This window comes from Choloepus didactylus, chromosome 3 (genome assembly GCF_015220235.1).
Source record: "Choloepus didactylus isolate mChoDid1 chromosome 3, mChoDid1.pri, whole genome shotgun sequence".
Taxonomy (NCBI): domain Eukaryota; kingdom Metazoa; phylum Chordata; class Mammalia; order Pilosa; family Megalonychidae; genus Choloepus; species Choloepus didactylus.
In genome coordinates, this window is record NC_051309.1 from 33,226,615 (window position 1) to 33,235,928 (window position 9,314).

General features: G+C 37.4%; 1 pseudogene; it reads left to right on the plus strand.

Moving 5' to 3' along the window:
* Positions 1–5,857: 5,857 nt before the first annotated feature.
* LOC119528576 lies at positions 5,858–6,481 on the plus strand (annotated as a pseudogene).
* The last annotated feature ends 2,833 nt before the right edge of the window (positions 6,482–9,314 follow it).

Consider the following 9,314-nt stretch of genomic DNA (forward strand, 5'->3'; position numbering starts at 1 on the left):
CGATATATTTAAAATTATGAGTGAGAAACATTTCCAGTCAAGAATACTTTATCCAGCAAAGCTCTCCTTCAAATTTGAGGGAGAGCTTAAATTTGTCACAGACAAACTAATGCTGAGAGAATTTGCTAACAAGAGACCTGCCCTACTGGAGATACTAAAGGGAGCCCTACAGACAGAGAAACAAAGAAAGGACAGAGAGACTTGGAGAAAGGTTCAGTACTAAAGAGATTTGGTATGGGTACAATAAAGGATATTAATAGACAGAGGGGAAAAATATGGCAAACATAATCCAAAGGATAAGATGGCCGATTCAAGAAATGCCTTCACGGTTGTACCGTTGAATGTAAATGGATTAAACTCCCCAATTAAAAGATATAGATTCGCAGAATGGATCAAAAAAAAATGAACCATCAATATGTTGCATACAAGAGACTCATCTTAGACACAGGGACAAAAGAAACTGAAAGTGAAAGGATGGAAAAAAATATTTCATGCCAGCTACAGCCAAAAGAAAGCAGGTGTAGCAATATTAATCTCAGATAAAATAGATTTTAAATGCAGGGATGTTTTGAGAGACAAAGAAGGCCACTACATACTAATAAAAGGGGCAAGTCAACAAGAAGAAATAACAATCGTAAATGTCTATGCACCCAATCAAGGTGCCACAAAATACATGAGAGAAACACTGGCAAAACTAAAGGAAGCAATTGATGTTTCCACAATAATTGTGGGAGACTTCAACACATCACTCTCTCCTGTAGATAGATCAACCAGACAGAAGACCAATAAGGAAATTGAAAACCTAAACAATCTGATAAATGAATTAGATTCAACAGACATATACAGGACATTACATCCCAAATCACCAGGATACACATACTTTTCTAGTGCTCACGGAACTTTCTCCAGAATAGATCATATGCTGGGACATAAAACAAGGCACAATAAATTTAAAAAGATTGAAATTATTCAAAGCACATTCTCTGACCACAGTGGAATACAATTAGAAGTCAATAACCATCAGAGACTTAGAAAATTCACAAATACCTGGAGGTTAAACAACACACTCCTAAACAATCAGTGGGTTAAAGAAAAAATAGCAAGAGAAATTGCTAAATATATAGAGACAAATGAAAATGAGAATACAACATACCAAAACCTATGGGATGCAGCAAAAGCAGTGCTAAGGGGGAAATTTATAGCACTAAACGCATATATTAAAAAGGAAGAAAGCCAAAATCAAAGAACTAATGGATCAACTGAAGAAGCTAGAAAATGAACAGCAAAGCAATCCTAAACCAAGTAGAAGAAAAGAAATAACAAGGATTAAAGCAGAAATAAATGACATAGAGAACAAAAAAAAACAATAGAGAGGATAAATATCACCAAAAGTTGGTTCTTTGAGAAGATCAACAAGATTGACAAGTCCCTAGCTAGACTGACAAAATCAAAAAGAGAGAAGACCCATAGAAACAAAATAATGAATGAAAAAGGTGACATAACTGCAGATCCTGAAGAAATTAAAAAAATTATAAGAGGATACTATGAACAACTGTATGGCAACAAACTGGACAATGTAGAAGAAATGGACAATTTCCTGGAAACATATGAACAACCTAGACTGACCAGAGAAGAAATAGAAGACCTCAACCAACCCATCACGAGCAAAGAGATCCAATTAGTCATCAAAAGTCTTCCCACAAAAAAATGCCCAGGGCCAGATGGCTTCACAGGGGAATTCTACCAAACTTTCCAGAAAGAACTGACACCAATCTTACTCAAACTCTTTCAAAACATTGAAGAAAATGGAACACTACCTAACTCATTTTATGAAGCTAACATCAATCTAATACCAAAACCAGGCAAAGATGCTACAAAAAAGGAAAACTACCGGCCAATCTCCCTAATGAATATAGATGCAAAAATCCTCAACAAAATACTTGCAAATCGAATCCAAAGACACATTAAAAAAATCATACACCATGACCAAGTGGGGTTCATTCCAGGCATGCAAGGATGGTTCAACATAAGAGAATCAATCAATGTATTACAACACATTAACAAGTCAAAAGGGAAAAATCAATTGATCATCTCAATAGATGCTGAAAAAGCATTTGAAAAAATCCAACATCCCTTTTTGATAAAAACACTTCCAAAGGTAGGAATTGAAGGAAACTTCCTCAACATGATAAAGAGCATATATGAAAAACCCACAGCCAGCATAGTACTCAATGGTGAGAGACTGAAAGCCTTCCCTCTAAGATCAGGAACAAGACAAGGATGCCCGCTGTCACCACTGTTATTCAACATTGTGCTGGAAGTGCTAGCCAGGGCAATCCGGCAAGACAAAGAAATAAAAGGCATCCAAATTGGAAAAGAAGAAGTAAAACTGTCATTGTTTGCAGATGATATGATCTTATATCTAGAAAACCCTGAGAAATCGACGATACAGCTACTAGAGCTAATAAACAAATTTAGCAAAGTAGCGGGATACAAGATTAATGCACATAAGTCAGTAATGTTTCTATATGCTAGAAATGAACAAACTGAAGAGACACTCAAGAAAAAGATACCATTTTCAATAGCAACTAAAAAAATAAAGTACCTAGGAATAAACTTAACCAAAGATGTAAATGACCTATACAAAGAAAACTACACAACTCTACTAAAAGAAATAGAAGTGGACCTTAAAAGATGGAAAAATATTCCATGTTAATGGATAGGAAGGCTAAATGTCATTAAGATGTCAATTCTACCCAAACTCATCTACAGATTCAATGCAATCCCAATCAAAATTCCAACAACCTACTTTGCAGACTTGGAAAAGCTAGTTATCAAATTTATTTGGAAAGGGAAGATGCCTCGAATTGCTAAAGACACTCTAAAAAAGAAAAACGAAGTGGGAGGACTTACACTCCCTGACTTTGAAGCTTATTATAAAGCCACAGTTGCCAAAACAGCATGGTACTGGCACAAAGATAGACATATGGATCAATGGAATCGAATTGAGAATTCAGAGATAGACCCTCAGATCTATGGCCGACTGATCTTTGATAAGGCCCCTAAAGTCACTGAACTGAGTCATAATGGTCTTTTCAACAAACGGGGCTGGGAGAGTTGGATATCCATATCCAAAAGAATGAAAGAGGACCCCTACCTCACCCCCTACACAAAAATTAACTCAAAATGGACCAAAGATCTCAATAGAAAAGAAAGTATCATAAAACTCCTAGAAGATAATGTAGGAAAACATCTTCAAGATCTTGTATTAGGCGGCCACTTCCTAGACTTTACACCCAAAGCACAAGCAGCAAAAGAGAAAATAGATAAATGGGAACTCCTCAAGCTTAGAAGTTTCTACACCTCAAAGGAATTTCTCAAAAAGGTAAAGAGGCAGCCAACTCAATGGGAAAAAAATTTTGGAAACCATGTATCTGACAAAAGACTGATATCTTGCATATATAAAGAAATCCTACAACTCAATGACGATAGTACAGACAGCCCAATTATAAAATGGGCAAAAGATATGAAAAGACAGTTCTCTGAAGAGGAAATACAAATGGCCAAGAAACACATGAAAAAATGTTCAGCTTCACTAGCTATTAGAGAGATGCAAATTAAGACCACAATGAGATACCATCTAACACTGGTTAGAATGGCTGCCATTAAACAAACAGGAAACTACAAATGCTGGAGGGGATGTGGAGAAATTGGAACTCTTATTCATTGTTGGTGGGACTGTATAATGGTTCAGCCACTCTGGAAGTCAGTCTGGCAGTTCCTTAGAAAACTAGATATAGAGTTACCATTCGATCCAGCGATTGCACTTCTCGGTATATACCCGGAAGTTCGGAAAGCAGTGACACGAACAGATATCTGCACGCCAATGTTCATAGCAGCCTTATTCACAATTGCCAAGAGATGGAAACAACCCAAATGTCCTTCAACAGATGAGTGGATAAATAAAATGTGGTATATACACACGATGGAATACTACGCGGCAGTAAGAAGGAACGATCTCGTGAAACATATGACAACATGGATGAACCTTGAAGACATAATGCTGAGCAAAATAAGCCAGGCACAAAAAGAGAAATATTATATGCTACCACTAATGTGAACTTTGAAAAATGTAAAACAAACGGTTTATAATGTAGAATGTAGGGGAACTAGCAATAGAGAGCAATTAAGGAAGGGGGAACAATAATCCAAGAAGAACAGATAAGCTATTTAACGTTCTGGGGATGCCCAGGAATGACTATGGTCTGTTAATTTCTGATGGATATAGTAGGAACAAGTTCACAGAAATGTTGCTATATTAGGTAACTTTCTTGGGGTAAAGTAGGAACATGTTGGAAGTTAAGCAGTTATCTTAGGTTAGTTGTCTTTTTGTTACTCCCTTGTTATGGTCTCTTTGAAATGTTCTTTTATTGTATGTTTGTTTTCTTTTTAACTTTTTTTCATACAGTTGATTTAAAAAAGAAGGGAAATTAAAAAAAAAAAAAAGAGAAACAAGGAAAAAAAAAGATGTAGTGCCCCCTTGAGGAGCCTGTGGAGAATGCAGGGGTATTCGCCTACCCCACCTCCATGGTTGCTAAGATGACCACAGACATAGGGGACTGGTGGTTTGATGGGTTGAGCCCTCTACCATAGGTTTTACCCTTGGGAAGACGGTTGCTGCAAAGGAGAGGCTAGGCCTCCCTATGGTTGTGCCTAAGAGCCTCCTCCCGAATGCCTCTTTCTTGCTCAGATGTGGCCCTCTCTCTCTGGCTAAGCCAACTTGAAAGGTGAAATCACTGCCCTCCCCACTACGTGGGATCAGACACCCAGGGGAGTGAATCTCCCTGGCAACGTGGAATATGACTCCCGGGGAGGAATGTAGACCTAGCATCGTGGGATGGAGAACATCTTCTTGACCAAAAGGGGGATGTGAAAGGAAATGAAATAAGCTTCAGTGGCAGAGAGATTCCAAAAGGAGCCGAGAGGTCACTCTGGTGGGCACTCTTACGCACACTTTAGACAACCCTTTTTAGGTTCCAAAGAATTGGGGTAGCTGGTGGTGGATACCGGAAACTATCAAACTACAACCCAGAACCCATGAATCTCGAAGACAGTTGTATAAAAATGTAGCTTATGAGGGGTGACAATGGGATTGGGAAAGCCATAAGGACCACACTCCTCTTTGTCTAGTTTATGGATGGATGAGTAGAAAAATAGGGGAAGGAAACAAACAGACAAAGGTACCCAGTGTTCTTTTTTACTTCAATTGCTCTTTTTCACTCTAATGATTATTCTTGTTATTTTTGTGTGTGTGCTAATGAAGGTGTCAGGGATTGATTTAGGTGATGAATGTACAACTATGTAATGGTACTGTAAACAATCGAAAGTACAATTTGTTTTGTATGACTGTGTGGTATGTGAATATATCTCAATAAAATGAAGATAAAAAAAAAATTAAATGTAAGCTTTCCAAAAAAAAAAAAAAAGAAAAAAAGAGAAATGGGGACAAAGACTAAATGAAAAATAGGGTGGGATGAGGGGGATGATTTGCGTGTTTTTTTAATTTTATTTTTTATTCTGATTCTAATTCTTTCTGGTGTAAGGAAAATGTTCAAAAACAGATTGGGGCGATGAATGCACAACTACATGATTGTCTTCTGAACAGTTGATTGTACACCATGGATGATTGTATAGTTTGTGAATATATTTCAATAAAACTGAATTAAAAAAAAAAGAGTGAGGCATTAGTTAAAGCAAAGGAAGCCAAGCCCTGCACTGGTTTCTTCTCCCATTCCTTCCACTGCCCTTTCAAATCTAAACTTGAGGCTCTTGCCACCTGGATAGCATTGCTTTTGCCATGGCCCTCAGTGAAAAGCAGATTAAGCACATGATGGCTTTCCTTGAACAAGAAGCTAATGGGAAAGCGGAAGAAATAGATGCAAAAGCAGAAGAAGAGTTCAACACTGAGAAAGGTTTTCTCGTACAAACCCAACAACTAAAGATTATGGAATACTATGAGAAGAAAGAATAGCAGATTAAGCAGCAAAAGAAGATTCAGATGTCCAATCTGATGACTCAAGCAAGGCTCAAAGTCCTCAGAGCAGAGATGACCTTATCATAGACCTACTAAATGAACCAAAGCAGAGACTCAACAAGGAGGGAAAAGATACAGCCAAGTACCAAGTGCTGCTGGATGGACTAGTCCTCCAGGGTTTATACAAGTTGCTGGAGCCCTGAATGATTACTAATTGCAGGAAACAGGATTTCCCTCTGGTAAAAGCAGCAGTGCAAAAAGTGATTCCTATGCACAATATTGTCACCAAAAACGACATTGCTGTCGAATTTGATCTGGAGGCCTACCTGCCTGAGGATTTAGCTGGTGATGTTGAGGTCTATAGTAGAGATTGTAAAAATAAGGGTTTCTAATATCCTAGAAGGCCTGCTGGATATCATAGCCCAGCAGACGATGACAGAAGTATAGAAACCTTTGTTTGGAGCAAATGCCAACATGAAGTTTTTGGACTGTGGGAGGTGGAATTCATTCCACTCTTCTGTTGCTGTGATATGGAAGTTTCTGGTATTTGAAGAACCAAGATTATCTACGTAAATTCCTCTTTGCTGTTCTAATATTGTTCTGCACCTATCAGTGGAATACCCTTCTGTAGCTAATATCCTTGGCCTAATTGTTAACAGTGGGAAAATGTTTCACTTAAAATGATCAGGAGCCTACCTCTAGTTCATTTAAAATTAGTGCAATTTTCAGTTGTTTCTGAAGCATGAAGGTGAAGAGATCGGAGGTGGTTGCATGTACTTCCCTGAGTCTTCCAGTCTTCTCTAGCTCTTGTCATCTAGTCTAGAGAGTGATATGTCTGGTATTCTCTGTATTTAAGTCTAAAACGCATGTTGGACATTCATTCTTCCATTTGCAGTAGCTTCACTGTTATATGTTTGGACCTAGAAGTTTTCCTTATCTGTAAATGTGATTTAAAATCTAAGCCAAGAAAACTCTTTGTTTATTAAATCAAAAGGTTTAAGTGGATCTAATTGTAATTTTTTTGCAAGGCATTGCAAGTTAATGGTTTGAAAGTGTAAAGTTCTTACAGAGGTTTCTAGAAAAGAGCCATTTTTCATTATCTGTCTTTTAACAAAAGTTTTACAACTTTATTGAAAGAATAGTTAACTTAGCTTTAGCAGAGTCAGAAAAGAAAGGAAACTAAGGGTTTAGGAAAGTCACTGTGTGTTAGGCCCAAATCTTTTCACAAAGGCCATTTCTTTGTCCTACTACCCATTAATTTTTTCCTCAAATGACTGTTAGTTGCTGCCCAAGGTCTTGCAGCTGAAATGTGGCAGAAATGGAGTTTTAACTTGGGCCTGTCCAACTCTGTTTTACATTAGTAGAGAAAAAGGCCACTATTTTGGCACCATCTTCTTCCTCCTTAACCTGAGTTTTTTAGATTTGCTGAAGACTAATACAAATAACTTCTGGAAGAGGCATTTTGTTTGTAGGACTTGACCTCTCTTATTTCTCTTCTCTATAGCAACCTTGTGGGGCAAGGAATTGAGGTGCATGAGAAACATTCTGTCACAGCAAACTCAGTTCCTCAAGATGATATGATTATTATGTGATAGACTCAAGACTAAAAACCCAATGTTGATCTGCACTACAGAAACAGTGAACCTTAAGTTAAGCCATCATCTATAGTTAATAGTACCATTCTAAAAATTTTCTTTTATCAGTTGTAACAAATGTTCCACAGCAATGCAAGGTGTTAATAGGGTGGTATATAGGAATCCTGTATTTTATGCATAATTGTTCTGTAAACCCACAACTTCTCTAATAAAGAGAGAAAAAAAACCAACGTAACTTAAAAATAAAAAAATGAAAAAAAAAAGGATGAGACACTGGAAGCTCCCTCTGCATGTTTTCAGGGTAGGACTTCATTTTAGATTGATCAGGTAGAGATAGAATGGTTTATCTAGTATCTTCTAAGCATCAGTATAAGTTGGTCTTCCTTGGTCAGTCAGTGTCCACAAAGGTTTTCCAATATTATACTGGCTAGTATACATTTACCTACGTGTAGTGAGTATGTATTTGGTTACCGAAGTGAGAAAGACTGCTATTAATCTTACCTTTAAATATACAGACTTTCATTTAATCCAGTGACCAAGAAACTACCGCCTGTGAGCCAAATCCAGCCTGTAATTGTAAGTAAAGTTTTATTGAAAAACAGCCACATCCATTCATTTACATGTTACCTATGGCTGCTCTCATGCCACAAAGGCAGGGTTAAGAAGTTGCAACATAAATGGTATGGCCTTCAAAGTCTAAAATACTAACTGTTTGTTCCTAAACAGAAAATGTTTGCCAGCGCTTTCTGTTTCTGGTATTGTTCCTTCCAGCCATTCTTCCTGTTGCCTTGTGACTTGGAATACAGTACACACTGATTCGGTTTCAGAGAGGAAACTTTCATTTCCCTCTGTGAATGGGGGAATAACCTTCCCATTTCAGCCTCACTCATCATGTGGGCCCTCGCATACCACTGATACATCCATCCCTACCTGTTTCCAGAAGTAAGTGGTACAACTACTCTCACTTTGTTATTCAATTGCTCTTGCAAGGCATTTTAGTATAAAGTTTCCCTTTTTGATAATAATTCCATGAATGGATTCCAAGATATGAAAAGCATTTTTCTGAAAAGGAAATAGAAATGGCTAAAAAACACATGAGAAAAATGTTCATCTTCACTAGCTGTAAGGGAAATGCAAATGAAAACCACAATGAGATATCATCTCACACCAATAAGAATGGCTGCCATTACACAAACAGGAAACAAAAAATGCTGGAGAGGATGTGGAGAAATTGGAACTCTTTTTGGTTGCTGATAGGAATGTATAATGGTACAGCCACTGTGGAAGACAGTTTGGCAGTTTCTTAGAAAGCTAGATATCAAATTACCCTATTATCCAGCAATTCCACTTCTTGGTATATACCCAGAAGATCTGAAAACAGCGACACTAACAGACATTTGTACACTGATGTTCATAGTGGCATTGTTCACAATTGCCAAGAGATGAAAACAACCTAATGGTTCTTCAAGAGATGAGTGGATAAACAAAATGTGGTATATATGCATGATGGAATACTATGCAGCAGTAAGAAGGAACAATGTCCTGAAACATATGGCAACATGGATGAACCTTGAAGATATTATGCTGAGTGAAATAAGTCAGACACAAAAGGAAAGATATTGTATGTTACCACAACTATCAACTCCCTGAACAATGTAAAATCAATGTCTTATAATATAGAATAT